This window comes from Canis lupus, chromosome 19 (genome assembly GCF_048164855.1).
Source record: "Canis lupus baileyi chromosome 19, mCanLup2.hap1, whole genome shotgun sequence".
In the NCBI taxonomy this organism is placed as follows: Eukaryota; Metazoa; Chordata; class Mammalia; order Carnivora; family Canidae; genus Canis; species Canis lupus.
The window spans coordinates 23760574-23776673 of record NC_132856.1 but is presented as its reverse complement, the minus strand read 5'-3'; the positions used below and the strand labels follow the sequence as shown (position 1 = coordinate 23776673).

General features: G+C 37.7%; 1 long non-coding RNA gene across 1 annotated transcript in view; it reads right to left on the bottom strand.

The window, feature by feature from the left end:
* LOC140610002 (uncharacterized) overlaps window positions 1–16100 on the bottom strand; it is a 43035-nt gene extending 26935 nt beyond the window's left edge. The window contains exons 1-5 of the long non-coding RNA XR_012011793.1: window positions 15963–16100; window positions 13353–13472; window positions 8714–8775; window positions 7408–7527; window positions 6548–6725 (exon numbers count right to left, since the gene is read on the bottom strand). This is a non-coding gene — a long non-coding RNA (uncharacterized lncRNA). The remainder of the gene's footprint in view (window positions 1–6547; window positions 6726–7407; window positions 7528–8713; window positions 8776–13352; window positions 13473–15962) is intronic.

Below are 16100 nucleotides of genomic sequence, written 5' to 3'. Positions count from 1 at the left end.
TCAATAGTGTTGCTGAAATCAAATGGTATTTTACACGTTTTTTATTTGAGTCAGTAGGGAGGCAGGGAAGGCTTTCTGGTAAACAGACAGGGTTTGAGAGAGCAAAGAAGGTGAAGAGGAACAATATAAGCAAGATCTCTTCAGAGAGAAGACAGCTGCCTGAGAACCCAGATGGATGGTTTAAGAGAGATTTTTGATGAATGCAAGGAAAAAAAATAAGATGAGAAGCGAAGATTACAAAGTTAGGAAAATTCTCTTTCAAGCGAGGGGATATCTGTGCTCATTTGAAGGCAGATAGAAATAACCAACTGAAAGAGAGACACTAATGACCAGATAAACAAATGGTCGACAGTTGAGGAAAAGTCAGGAGGGAAGAGTTTGTCAGTATCACTGTGGTTCTACTCTATTTTTTTAACTTTTATTATTGAAATATAGTGGATATACAATGTTATATAAGCTTCAGGTGCCTAACATAGCAATTCAACAATTCTGTATATTGTGCAACACTCACCATAATAAGTGTAATTACTATATGTCATCACATGATGTTATTTTAATATCATTGACTCTATGCCATACTTTTCATCCACATGACTTATTTATAACTAGGAGTTTGTACCTCTTAATCCTTTCTGTTTTACCCATCCCTCCACTTTCCTCCTCTCGCGCAACCACCAGTTTGTTCTCTGTTTTTAGAATCTGTATCTGTTTTTGTTTGTTCATTTGTTTTGTGTTTTAGATTCCACATATAAGTGGAATTATATGGAATGTGTCTTTCTCTGCCTGGCTTATTTCACTTAGCACAATACTCTCTAGGTCCATTCCTACTGTAGTACTACTCTCATCTATCCTGCTCCCGTTTCTTCCAGTCAGATCCCAATCTCACCTCACTCCACTGTGATTGGTTCACGGAGGGGGCCTCTGAAACAATCTAACCAATCAGATTACACCTTCTGAGTTTTTGAAACTTGAGCAGAGACTTCTTTTTGAAAGGAGTTTGGTACTATCATTTTATGGCACCATCCCACAGGAAAGAACCACATGCTCTACTACCAACATCCTTACTAGGTCTTGACTTGGTTTTTTTGTTTGTTTGTTTTAGCTTTCTTGGATGAATCAATCTTTGCCTAAACTATGTGGAGGTACAGTAAGTTAAATGAAACCAAAATGACATTAACCAGTACTTCAGTGGGGACTCTAAACATTGATGTAGAGACCTACTCTCCTTCCTTTGGGACCCAAAGGAAGTATAAGGAAGAGGTGTTAGTCACAAGCTGACAGGTAGATGAAAGAGTTCAAGTCAAATGACCTTGAGCTCCTAAACAAAGTAAGAAGTTGGACTATCTCCCAAGTGTAAGGTTGTAGAATATGATTATAAAAAGAGCTTAATATTTGAAGACATTTTTATCTCCTGATCTTGTGATACAAAATATCTCTAGAGAGATCCAATAGTAATTAAAAGATGCTTGGATGAAACAAATTGCAAGCCCTTGGAATCTAGGGTTAGAATTTGAGTCCAGTTTTCACAAGGAACAGGGAAGCTAGTCTGCACAATTACAAGGAGGAAATTGGATCTGGTGTATGTTGGGGATGGATAGAGAGAACCTTGAGAAGAGTAGTAACAGACCTCAGCACTATTTAGAGTCAAGGTGAGGACAGAATGTCCCTCTGAATCTCCAAAAATAGGAATTTGATGAGAATAGAAATGACTAGTGAAAGAGGATTCACTATGGTTTTTTGCTGAGTGGTGTGTGATTTAAAATATATATATATCTTCCATATAATCTTGCCTAAGAAGCTCCCATCAATGTTCTATCATTCTTTTCTGTATTGGAGATAGCAGACTTTTGCTTGTGCAGGGGAAGGAAGAAAGGGCTGGAGAAGATGCAGATCTCATATGGGTTATACAACACTCACTTGAGAATCAACAAGAAATAATAAGATGTTTTCAAGTAAGAATCTGACTAAGCAAAAAAAAAATCTGCCCTAGAAATCACTGTTTGTGACTTAGAACTTGCTCCGACAATGCTATACTTAGAGTAGCCTGGAAGCAAAAAACAGAACACATATGGAGATGGAGGTGGTGTAGATTCTGGCTCTGAGAGGGTAAGGGGGTTGATAAATCCTCTTTCAAAAACAACAACAAAAGAAACTATGAAACGAGATGAAATTGTCAAAAACAGTCATTTCAGGGTTCTGGAAATAGACCAAAAGGAAACAACAAATTGAAAAGCACATATTCATGAAAAACTGCTGATCTTTGGGTAAGAACAGTAGGAGTCTGTGGCTTTCTTGCCTGTGGCTACTCCCACACCCCACCCCAAATTGGTCAGCACACCAGTTCTATCAGATGGGACTGACCACGAAAACTAGCAGCCTTGTTGCAGGAGGAGGAGGCTAACTTGATTTAGAGCAGAGAATGAAAAATTTGCAACTGGGGTGAATGGGAAAGGGCTACAGCTCTCTGAGCCTGAGATTTTAGTCCCTACGGGGGGGAGTGACAGACTGAAGAACTATCAAGAACTTTAATAGGCACATAAGCTAGTCATTGGAAGGCTTAATAACCATTCCACAGATCCCTGGCTGTCTGGGAGCCTACACTCATACACAATGGAGAATTGAGAGAGTTCATGGAAAGTAAATGCTAGGGAAGAATTGAAAACTGCTTAAATTTTGAATGCATTCCTCAAACCAAACATAGATCCACCAGCAGAAGGTGGAGGCTCCTGAGCTGAAGATTTATGCACAACCATTGACAAATCATTGGTTGACCAGTAGGCTATGTAGACATAGCTAAAAAATGAAAATAAAGAAAAAAGCAGAGGCTGCATACTGCAGGGTGACAATCTAATTCTATAGATTAAGTATAGGTAAGTTACTTAAAATAGCAACAAACAAACAGAAACAAATAAAAACCACCGTCACAAAAAAAGGGAAATTATAATCTAGTGTTTCTATAATGAATTATCTAAAATATCCAGTTGTTAACTAAAAATTAGGAGAGCTAGGAAAACAGGAGAGGATGACTCATATTCAAGAGGAAAAAATAGTCAATAGAAACTGTCTCTTTATGGGTCTAGGTATTGGATTAACAGAAATGATCTATTAAAAGTATATTCAAATAATTGATAAAAGCCATGTTTAAAGAACAAAGGAAAATGTGATGACCATGGCTCAACAATAGGGAATATCAGCAAAGGAACATAATCTATTGAAAAGAAACAAGTGGAGGGGTGCCTGGCTGGCTCTGTTGAGTAGAGAATGTGACTCTTGATCTCCGGGTCCTGAGTTTGAGTCCCACTTTGGGTGTAAAGTCTACTTGGAAACAAACAAACAAAAGAAACAAGTGGATATTTTAAAGTTGAAAAATACAATAATCCACAGGCAATCCAGGTGGCTCAGCAGTTTAGCACTGCCTTTGGCCCAGAGTGTGATCCTGGAGACCCAGGATCAAGTCCCATGTCCCAGGTCGGGCTCCCTGCATGGAGCCTACTTCTCCCTCTGCCTGTGTCTCTGCCTCTGTCTCTCATGAATAAATAAATAAAATCTTTAAAAAAAATACAATAATCCTAATGAAAAACTTACCAGATGAACACACTAGCAGAACTGAGATGGCAGAAGAAAGAATAGTGAACTTGCATATAAATCAAGAGTACAGATTAAATCTGGAAGACAGAGAGTAAAAAGACTGAAGAAAATAAAAGCCTCAGGGGCTTATGCAACAACATCAAATGGATTAACACATGTAAAATGGGCACCTCAGTATGAGGAGAAGGAAAAAGGAGCAGAAAAAAAACATTTGAAGAAATAATGGCTTAAAACTTTCCAGATTTGGTGAATAGTATTCATCTACAGATCCAAGAGTTTCAATAACTCTAAGTAGATAAACATGAGAATTCTCTTCTAGACACACCATTAGCAAATTATTAAAAGACAAAGAAAAGGTTTTTTTTTTTAAGATTTTATTTATTTATTAATGAGAGACATAGAAAGAGAGGCAGAGACACAGGCAGAGGGAGAAGCAGGCTCTCTGTGGGGACCCCAATGTGGGACTCTATCCCAGGACTCCAGAATCATGCCCTGAGCTGAAGGCCGACAATCAACTGCTGAGCCACCCAGGCGTCCCCAAAGAAAAGGTTTTGAAAGCAACGTAAAAGGACTCATTTCATAGAGTCAAACAATCCAACTAACTGTTAACTACTTATCATGAATGATGGAGGCCAGAAGGCCTCAAATTGCTAAAAGGAAATGATTATCAGCTAAGAATTTTACATCCACCAAAATTATTCTGGAAGGCAAAACAGAAACAAGCTCAGGGACACCAAGGCAGAGAAAATTCATTGCCAAAGGCATGCCTTACAAGACATGCTAAAGGCAGTACTCTAGGCTGCATGGAAATGTCTTCAGGCAGTAACTTAGATCCTTGAGAAGGAAAAAAGAGCACAAGAAATGGTAAATATAATAGACTATCTGGATGTACTTTTCCTTTTTCTACTCTTAATTTCTTAATATAGAATTGAATATAGCAATAATTGTAACACTGAATGCAAATAGTAACCATAAGAGAGCTGGAGTGACAAGATTAATATCAGACAAAATAGACTTTAAGACAAGAAATATTGCTAGAGATAAAAAGAGAGATTTAATAATGATAAAACAGTCAATATATCATGAAGGTATTACAATTATAAATGTATATGTACCTGACAGGAGACCCAAAATATGTGAAGCAAAAACTGACAGAATTGAAAGGAGAAACCAAAAATTCGAAAATTATAGTTGGAGATTTCAATATGCCACTGTACATAATTAATAGAATAAGAAAGAAGATCTTGTTAGCAGGAATACTGAAGATCTGAACACTTTCAAGCACTTGACCTAACTGACATTTACAGAATACTCCACCCAGTGACAATAAAATACACATTCTTTTCGAGTGCACAGGAAATATTCTCTAGTATAGATCATATGCTAAGTACCAAGATAGTCTCAATAAATTTTAAATGTTAGAAATCATTCAAAGTATATTCTCTGACTACAAAACAAATACATTAGAACTCAACGATTGAAAGAAATTTGAGTAATCTCCAAATATTTAAAAATTAAATAATATATTTCTAAATAACCCATGAGAAAGTAGAAAATCTTTTTTGCTGAATGAAAATAAAAGTATAAAATATCAAATATTGTGTACAGATAAAGCAAAACTTACAAATTTATAGCATCAAATATTTATAATAGAGCAGATAAGTAAGTGTTGAATCAATAATAGAAGCTTCCATCTTAAGAAACTAAAAAGAAAATAATTAAATGAAACCAAAGTTTTGGATTTTAGAAAGATCAACAAAATTGGTAAGCCTTTAGTTACTAACCAAGTGAACTGTTAGAAAGATACAGGTGATCATAACTGACATGAGAAGAAATAGAAAACCTGAATAGACCTATATAAAGAAATCAAATTAGTGAATTAAAATTTTATGTAGAAAAGCCTAGGTCAGAAGGCTTCACTGTTATCTTCTGTAAAATAGTTAAGGAAAAAAACGACCAATTATCCAAAACCTTGTTTCAAAAATTAAAGAGTGTGAAAATAGAAAGTCTCAGGTCTTTGTACCAAAAACATGGAGGCAGCAGAGACCATGCTTTGGCTTGTGTCTAATGCAAAAGAGAGAATTCTTTACCAAACAGGCTATTGAACTTGTATGATTCCGAGTTCTTTAGAAACACAGAGCAAATAGGATCCGCAGGTATAGAGAAGATGAGGTGTATTATAGCAATAGTCTCATGCAATTATGGAGGCCAAGAAGTCCCTTTGCAAGCCAAAGAACCAGAAAAGCCAGTGGTATAATTCAGCCAAAGTCTCATTGGGTGGGAACCAGGAGCACCATTGTGCCAGTCCAAGAGACGATGGATGTCTTAGCTCTGGAAGAGAGAATTCACCATTTCTGAATATTTTTGTTCTGCACTTTTTTGTTCCATTTGGGCCCTCAACAGTTTGGATGATACCCACTCACATTTGGGAGGGCCATCTTGACTCCGTACAATTATTCAAATGTTAATTTCTCCCTGAGCCACCCTTACAAACACACCCAGAAATAATGTTTTACCAGCTGTCTGGGCATCCCTCACCCTATTCAAGTTGACACCTAAAATTAATCATCACAGAACTGTTAGGCAAATAATGGTTATGCTCTTTGACAATACAGAATAAAATGGAGTAAGCATTGCTAAGAGGGTTATTTTAAATGGACTCAGGAAGATACTGTGGAGGTGAAGTTTATGCCTATGTTCTGCCTCAAATTCTCGGAATTTTTTCTGAACCCAGCTAAAAGCCAAGACATCTACTATCAGTGAGAATGAACATAAATGAACTTTCTATCCAACCCTAGCAATCAACCACTTAACTGTAGCAAAACCAGTACCAGTCACAATTCGTTCAAAATAACTTATATGAATTTCTTCTTTCCTCTTTAAAATCTCTAACCTCCTTTTGTTTCCCCAGAGCACACTTTTGATTTCAGAGGAATCTGTGCCTCCTGTATTGCCATACCTAAGACCCCAAATAAACACACGTATTTTATTTTGCAGCTTGCAATGTTGTCTTTCGTTGGTTGAAGTCTTCAAAAAGTCAGAGGCTTTCTCTTCTTCATCCTGTTCCTCAACTCAACTCCTGCCTTCAGGGGAAGGCTGAACACTTCTGTAAAATAGCAATTCACCTACAAATTTCTCTGGCCACAAAGACAATTTGAAGAAATTATTAATAAATATATATGTTACTTCTTCAGGGCCAATTTTGTATTAAAATATTTCCCCATAAACTACTACAGACATTCATATTTCCTGCTAAGAGATATCTGATGTTAAATTCCATTTTTGTTGCCTATACATGGCTCTCCCCATCCCAACTCCCATCTTGCCACACTATCTTCATAGGCCCTCTGAGGATGTGTATATTTATTCTTGCAAAGCAAAAAGCCTTCTGGGATATGATAAATTTTCACTGATTAATTTACAGTGGTTTAAACCCCTTTCAGAGCTGTTTACATGGGGTTTAGTATTGGTTGTTTTGTTTCAGCTATAGATTAATTAAATTAATTCAGGATTGCTTTTTTAAAAAATGTTTTTAAGAGAGGGAGAGAGTGGGTCAGGGTAAGGGGGGTACAGAAGGAAAGGGAGAGTGATAATTTTAAGTTGGCTCTAGGCCCAGCACAGACCCCAACTCAGGGTTCGATCTCATGATTCTGAGATCATTACCTGAGCCTAAACCGAGAGTCGGACCCTCAACTGACTGAGCCACCCAGGCATCCCTATTCAGGATTGCTTCTGTTCAAAATAGTCTGGCTCTTTCCTCAGAAGTACCTGCTAATGATTAAGTATAATCCCCATTCCAGACCGACTGGATTGTCTTACCGTCTTTGTTCTTTGCTTCTGAGAATGGAAAAGTATCTTTCCTCCATCTTCCACCACACTGATTTAATTTTCCACAGTGACTATCTGTCTCCATTTTGATCCTCACTGAAGTTTTTCATCCTGCCATTGCAATTTTGATTTTCTCATTATCCCTTCTTAGCCCATTCATCTCATTTTTCATTGTATTCCGTTTTATTTTCATTTCAGTATGACTTCCTTGTGGCAGCCTTTCCTATGGTTCAATTAAGGACATTGATGTTCTCATTTTTTCACCCTGTTTTTGTGGTAAGTCATTTTCAGAGGCTAGTTCTTCTGAATTTTCATGTTAACAGTGCCTTTCCCTTTTCTGACATATTTTTCATAAATGTCTAGGGTTTGTTTTGTTTTTGTCTAGAAAAATGACAGAGTCCGTCTGATTTTGGTAATCCTTAGGGTGTAAGGATTGCTACTGAATCATATTTGTCCTCCTAGTTGTAAATGCTATAAACATGAGTGTCTTTTTTTTTTAAGATTTTACTTTTAAGTAAGCTCTACACCCAATGTGGGGCTTGAACTCTGAGATCAAGAGTCATTTGCTCTCCCCACTGAGCCAGCAAGGTGCCCCAACATATGAGTGTCTTAATAGAGGCTCTTATTTTGTCCAAACAGCTTTGATAAAGGACAAAGATACAACCTGGGAAAATAAATTCATGTGTACACCTTCCAGCTCCATTCTCAATGTCTGTATCAAATTCATCTCCGGTGGCCTGATTTGATTTTAGCCTAATATCACTATCAAGTGTTTCATGAAATAAATGAAAAGCTACAATTCTCAGCTAGTACAAGGGGGGCATTTCCTATGTCTTCTCTTGTCATTCCTCTCAGCTTCCTGTCCATTCCATTTCTGGGAGCTTTGGTCTCTTATTCAATCTGAAAAAGAGAGACCTTGCTGGGGTAGAGAGGGAGCTCAATGAATGGAAGAAATACTACGAATATGTCTGCTTCCAAAAAGAACACCTGTAGGGTAGAGCAAGGGGACATAGCTTAGTTCACTAAAAAGTCTGGTCTGGTATTTTGGAGAGGTCTGACAGATAAAAGTCTTTCACAGACTATTAACAAGGCATTACTAAGTAAGTGGGGATTTATATAAGGTATTGGCTTAGATTGACCATCAACATTAGTTTGGGTTATTGCTCTAATTTTTCACCTTGCACCACATCTTCACATATATTCAAATGAGAAGTTGTGTGAATGTGAATCCAAGTCTGCTGATCAGATGTTATTCTAAATATGAAGCCACAAGGGAAAACTTTAACTGAGCACTTACCCAAATGATGATGAATGTCATGTTAGTAGAGACTGAAATGCAAAGATGAAAGCAGAAAAATCCTTTAAAAAAAATAAACAAGAGTCACAGTTTCACTACATTTGTTGTTTTCCTTTTGTTGGGAAAAAATAAAATTCTGTCTATAATGGATCCAATAGTACCTTTAAAGTGAAAGAAACCTCATTCTTGTTTTGTATTTTATCGCACTGCAGCCCTTCTATAAAATTAGAAATGATCATGACACTGTGAGAATTTATTGACATCATAAAATGGTAAGATTATTTTATAATAGTGTTACTCATTCCTCTTCTCTAAATGCTTATCTTCTGTATTTCTCATTCTCTAGAGAAGACAAAGGATGACTCTAGCACCTCACATTTTAAAGAATTTATTGGTATGTAGTTAAAGAAAAATGGTCAACATTTCTTTCTTCTCCCCATGATGTTCTATAATAAACTCATGGACTATTCTTATTCACAGACTTTTTCTATTGGTGAACGCTGTATTTGACAAAGTCCAGTTTTATTTGAACATTTCAGGATTATAATGAAAACACCATTTTTAAGTGTTTATTTGGAAAATCGGGAGCAAACAGAGCCTGTGACAGGCAAAGCAGGATTTTGCTGGGATTGTACAAAAGCTGATCGGATTGCACATGCTACTAACATATGAGCTTGGTAGAGGAGGCTTTTTAAATGTAACAAGCAGTCTCAAAAAAGTATTCAGTTCCATTGTTAGAATAACAGCATTTACACTTGTCAAGGGGAATAAAGAAGCATCAGGCTGCTGTTTTTCAAATTATGCAGCATTGATTTAGTACAGACTGCCATGGAACATTCTCCATACACTTGCTATGTAAAAATGTAAATTCCTAATTCAATAATTTCTCTCCAGGCTCCTCCCACCCTCAATTTGTCTTCATTTCTCCAATTCTTTGTAGGAAATTAGGGAACTTATTATTCATGAGTTGGGAAGAATTCAATGAATCACGGAGCAAAGGTAATTTATGAAGGCAAGTCACTCTCTCATCTTCGATGTGCATAAATAATAATAATTTATTGTCATGATACAATGACCTGTTTTCTATTTATAGCTTTGGCCCTGCAAAAAATTAAGTGCAACATAATTTCCATGTAAATAGATGAATTTGTGAGCCACTTGTCTGTCAGAGGCAAGCCTCCTTTGGAAGCAATTGAGTATGCCAGTGAATTGTATTGTTTCTTTTTTTCGGAAACAATACAAGCTCAAAGTTATGACATCTACTCCTGCCCTTTGACAAAGAAAATGATTTCAAGAGTGAACACTAAATTATTTCATAGCAGAGTTCTCTTTGGCCACTATATCTTGGTTTGACTCTGTATGTTCCTAAAAATGTTCCTAGGTATGTATGTTCCTAAAAATGTTCCTAGGTATGTATGTGTGTGTGCTAAACATACATACGCATCTAATGAGAGGATCATATGGTTCTTGGTTTTTCTCTTGCTGATATGATGAATCACATTGACTGTTTTACAAGTGTTGAACCAGCCTTGTGTCCCGGGGATAAACCCTACTTGGTCATGGTGAATAATTTTCTTAATGTACTGTTGGATCCTATTGGCTAGTATCTTGTTGAGAATTTTTGCATCCATGTTCATCAGGGATATTGGTCTGTAATTCTCCTTTTTGGTTGGGTCTTTGTCTGGTTTTGGAATTAAGGTGATGCTGGCCTCATAGAACGAATTTGGAAGTACTCCATCTCTTTCTATCTTTCCAAACAGCTTTAGGAGAACAGGTATGGTTTCTTCTTTAAACGTTTGATAGAATTCTCCTGGGAAGCCATCTGGCCCTGGACTTTTGTGTCTTGGGAGGTTTTTGATGACTTCTTCAATTTCCTCCCTGGTTATTGGCCTGTTAAGGTTTTCTATTTCTTCCTGTTCCAGTTTTGGTAGTTTGTGGCTTTCCAGGAATGCGTCCATTTCTTCTAGATTGCCTAATTTATTGGTGTATAGCTGTTCATAATATGTTTTTAAAATCGTTTGTATTTCCTTAGTGTTGGTAGCGATCTCTCCTTTCTCATTCATGATTTTATTAATTTGAGTCTTCTCTCTCTTCTTTTTAATAAGGCTGGCTAATGGTTTATCTATCTTGTTAATTCTTTCAAAGAAGCAACTCCTGGTTCTGTTGATCTGTTCCACAGTTCTTCTGGTCTCGATTTCGTTGAGTTCTGCTCGAATCTTAATTAACTCTCTTCTTCTGCTGGGTGTAGGATCTATTTGCTGTTTTTTCTGTAGCTCCTTTATGTGTAAGGTTAGCTTTTGTATTTGAGTTCTTTCCAGTTTTTGAATGTTGGAGAGGATGTGGAGAAAAGGGAACCCTCTTACACTGTTGGTGGGGATGTGAACTGGTGCAGCCACTCTGGAAAACTGTGTGGAGGTTCCTCAAAGATTTAAAAATAGACCTGCCCTACGACCCAGCAATTGCACTGTTGGGGATTTGCCCCAAAGATACAGATGCAATGAAACGCCGGGACACCTGCACCCCAATGTTTCTAGCAGCAATGTCCACAATAGCCAAACTGTGGAAGGAGCCTTGGTGTCCATCAAAAGATTAATGGATAAAGAAGATGTGGTTTATGTATACAATGGAATATTCCTCAGCCATTAGAAACGACAAATACCCACCATTTGCTTCAATGTGGATGGAACTGGAGGGTATTATGCTGAGTGAAGTAAGTCAATCGGAGAAGGACAAACATTGTATGTTCTCATTCATTTGGGGAATATAAATAATAGTGAAAGGGAATATAAGGGAAGGGAGAAGAAATGTGTGGGAAATATCAGAAAGGGAGACAGAACATAAAGACTCCTAACTCTGGGAAATGAACTAGGGGTGGTGGAAGGGGAGGAGGGTGGGGGGTGGGGGTGAATGGGTGACGGGCACTGAGGGGGGCACTTGACGGGATGAGCACTGGGTGTTATTCTGTATGTTGGTAAATTGAAAACCAATAAAAAATAAATTTATTAAAAAAAGAAAAAATATATGCAAAAGAAAATATACATACGTATACATGTGTATCTATATCATCACACACATACATATATGGTATATATACACATAAGGTGTGTATGTATGTGTGCATGTGAATTTATATTTTTCCCAAAGTATATCTAAATTATGTCATGTATATACTGACACCCTCCTACCAGAGATCCAGATGATGACATGTTTTTTTGTTGAAGTTTGATAAAGCAATTTGCATCTTGGTACTATTGGAAGCTACAGCATCAATTCAGTTCTGGCACCATTTTTGGTCAGATTTTCTTTCTCAACTTAGCTAAAGGTTTTGGTTTTTTTGTTTATTAATTGAGGTATAATATATGTGCAGTGGTATGTGCAAATTTTAAGTGTACAGCTTGATGAATATTTATATATGCCTACACCTATGTAAGCACTCTCCAGATCAAGATAAGGAGCATTTCCACACCTGTAGAGGATTCTCTTGTGCCTTTCCCAAGATCTAACCACACTTTTAACTCTTTCACTGTGTAGTAGTCCTTCCTGGTTTTGAACTCCTCATAAACAGAATCAACAGCATGAACTCCTATGTTAGCTTCGCCAAAGGAGTCAATGTAATACTGGCTTCTTTTCATTCAGTTGTCTTTTGACTTAATAGGACCAAATCACTAATTTCCCTGATTTTCTTTTTAGGGATTATTTTTGAAGATAATAATAATGTTTCTCTTTCTCATAAGGTTTTGGGTGGAGTTTTATACTCTTTAAAGAGTGGATCATCTATTCGTTCATTTTTTTTTTTTTTTGTTTACTCCCCAAATAAGTATTAAGCAGCTACTATGTTCTAGGGGCAGTGCTGGTAGATCTGGGAGGCTGAAGAATTTTTTTTTAAGGTTTTATTTATTTATTCATAGAGACACAGAGAGAGAGGCAGAGACACAGGCAGAGGGAGAAGCAGGCATCATACAGAGAGCCTGACGTGGGACTCGATCTAGGGTCTCCAGCATCACGCCCTGGGCTGCAGGCGGTGCTAAACCGCTGCTCCACGGGGGCTGCCCGGGAGGCTGAAGAATTAAATGGACATCTTATAGGAATGTATCGTCCAATGGAGAGATAAACAAAAATCAAGCACAAGTACAAATGGTGGTAGGTGCTATGAGATAAAAATAGCAGAGATAATGAAATGAGGGTATCATACTTCAGAGGGGTTGGTCAGAGAGGGCCTCTGGGAAGTGCTACTTTTTAAAAATGATTTAGAGAACACAACTGGTGGGAGGGGCAGAGGATGAGGGAAAGAGAGAATCTCAAGCAGACTCCCCACTGAGCACAGAGCTCTGAGCATATGGGGCTCTATCTCATGATGCCGAGATCGTGACCTGAACCAAAATCAAGAGTCAGATGCTTAACCAACTGAGCCACCCAGGCGCCCATAAGGAAATGCTATTTAAACTGATGCCTGGAGGAAGAGAAGCAGCTAGCCAGGAGGAGAGTCAGGGGTGAAGACCTGAGGTAGGAGAGCACAATGCATGGAGAAACAGAGAAGGACAGTGTGTTCCCAATGTACTAAGGGAGGGAGAAGTGGATCTGACTTGAGACTGGAGAGGAGGTAAAGGCAAAACACTAAAGCATTCTCTAGAACTTGTACCTGTATACTTGGCATCCATTTCAATTCTGAATATCTTGTGATCTGGAGTTTCCACTGAAGTTTGGGCTACAGTGAGTCAGCTCGTCAAGGGTGTCTTAAGGCCCCTTGAGGAGGGTAGGCCTGTAAGGAACAAAGAATGTCTTCTGTCTAAATGTGAAGACAGAAATGCTATGAAATACTGAGTATTATTGCCATTATTTTGAGTTACCTAAGGGAAGAACTGAAGGAAGTGATTTTATATCCAGTTCGGGGGATCATGGTGGGATGGAATCAACAGTTCCAATACTACTTCAAACTCTAGGATACCAGTTCAGGTGTAGATATTTTTTATTTTAAACAAGTGGTCAGAGAAGTATTGTATCACTGATGTTTAGCATCATCAGAGCATGGTCCTAATAAAAAGTAGACATATTTTTCACTGATTTTATTATTGTTTTAAAATCTCTACATAAAAAAAATGCCTATACCAAGGCTTAATGTACCCACTTTGATGCACCTCCATTTTGAAGCACTGAAATTTTTATTGCAACCATGACAGTAGTTTAAAATTAGAGCCTAAGAAGTTCAGAAAGGGCTTCTATTCTCCAAAACTAAAAAGTTCTGGAATTTCATAGGAAAAATAATTATACACCAAGGAAAATGGTAAAATCTCACTAAAATCTAATGGAAGACTTCTTCCACTTCTCATGAGATGGTAATGAGGTGACATGTGTTTTATACAAAATATTTGTAAATGCTTTCTATGTTAGATGAAAAATGTTTTTAAGAATGCTGAGCATTTTGAACCATACAGTGTGGCTTAGAGCACTGGTTCTCAAACTTTTTAGTCTCAAGACTCCTTTACATTCTGATAATGAGAACTCCTAGAGCTTGCCTTAGAAAATTCCAGAAAACACTAGAACACAAAAGCACATATTCCATTAGCCATCAGAGAAATGATGCTATCACAAGTCAAGATGCCTCTGGAAAACTCCACTGTACTCTTCACAAGAGAATGAGAGTAGAAAAGATAAATATTATCTTAGTATTATTATGAAAATAGTTTTGACTTTTCAGATACCTAGAAAGAGTCTTGGGGATGCTGCTCAGGGGATCCTAAGCTGTATTTTAAGAAATCCTGACACAGAGATTGACAATATGGGCTTTAAGCCACCTAAGTTCATCCTCCAGCTGCTTTATCACTGAGACACCTTCTCTGAGAATTGATGTCTTCAGCACTAAAATGAGTACAATAATGCTGAATAAGCTTATGGTGAGAGAAATATGGTAAATTAGAGATAGTACATTAGCTCTTAATCTTGGATTAGAAACAACAGGAAACTCAATTCAACTTCGCTGAAGAAAAATAGACACATTTAATGGCTCACTTATCTTAAAACATCCAGAGCTCCAGCTACTGTGTGATCCAGAATCGATGAAGTTGTGAGGGATCTACCTGTGTGTCTCAGCCTTCCTCTGTGTGTTGGCCTTGTTCCCAGAACGGCTTACACCTCATATTTCAACAATAGCTGCAGAAGTTCCAGGCCATATACCCTCATACTTTATTCTCCAGCCAAAAGAAACTTCTCTCCTCTGGTGGCTTCCATGGAAGAAGGAGACAACTTCTCCCAGTACGTGGGGTGGAATCGGTGTGCTTTATTTACATGCTCCTTCTCAAATCAATAACTATAGTAAGAGGAAAGCAATACATTTATTGGAAAGCTATGGGAGCCCATCCCCAGGAGGATGAACTCAATCATCCCTAAACTTCATGGCTGCAAGTATGGAGCACTGGTTCTCCAAAGGGAAACTGGATACTTTGGGTGGCACAAAGGAGAGATAGTCGCAGGAAGGAAACAGACAAATGGCCACAATAGTTAAAAATCCAGCTTATAGTAGCCGGTTGAAATATCAATACCTTTCTCTATTATGAGAAATTCTTTCATGAGCTTCATTTCTGGGATCACCACACTGGTGAACAGCATGAAGGCTCTCTCTGACCAAATAATTGCATGGGGTGACTGTCATGGGAGAGATACTTGTCTCAGTCAAACCAGCATGAAAGCCTGCTTCCCATAGACTGTCAATCTCAATAAACATCATTTTATGCTTTGAGGCATTTTGTAGTCTAATAGTGCTCAGATGGCCAAAGAGAATGTCTCCCGAGGGAAATGAAAACTGTACTAAAGAACAAATAGCCTGTCGGGGGGTAAAATGTGAGTTCAGATATTTTTATATGCCAGGCTGGTTCTGACAATCAGATGCTAAAGATGAAAATGCTAGCCTTCAACTTCCATAAATAAGCTGTGGCTCCAGGGAAGATCTGGGTACCTGGATCAAAGGAAGCCATATTTTCCAATCGGTATTGGTCTCACATAAAAATTCCTTACTGAGTTGTTTTCCTATCAAGTGGCATCCATTTTGGTGCAAAGATTTGAACACTTAAAAGGCACACATCAGTAAACGGCACTCTTTTGAGCATGTTGACTGATTCCATGTGCAACAGAATAGAGTTTTGACAAGTCCCAAGTAGCTGAATACCAGCATGAGTTATAAAAACATTAGAGAGATTATGGTTGATACGATGTCTCTAAATATCTTTATCAACAACCACAAAGAGGAGCCTTTTACCTGGCACATTTTTTCTTTTCAAGTTTTCATTGTAGGATTTTATGCTATTTTATTAGCAACCGCTAATGTTTTCTTCTTGCCAGCAGTTTTATAGTCCAGCCTATCCAATGTCACTTCTTCTTGAAAGATATCAGACCT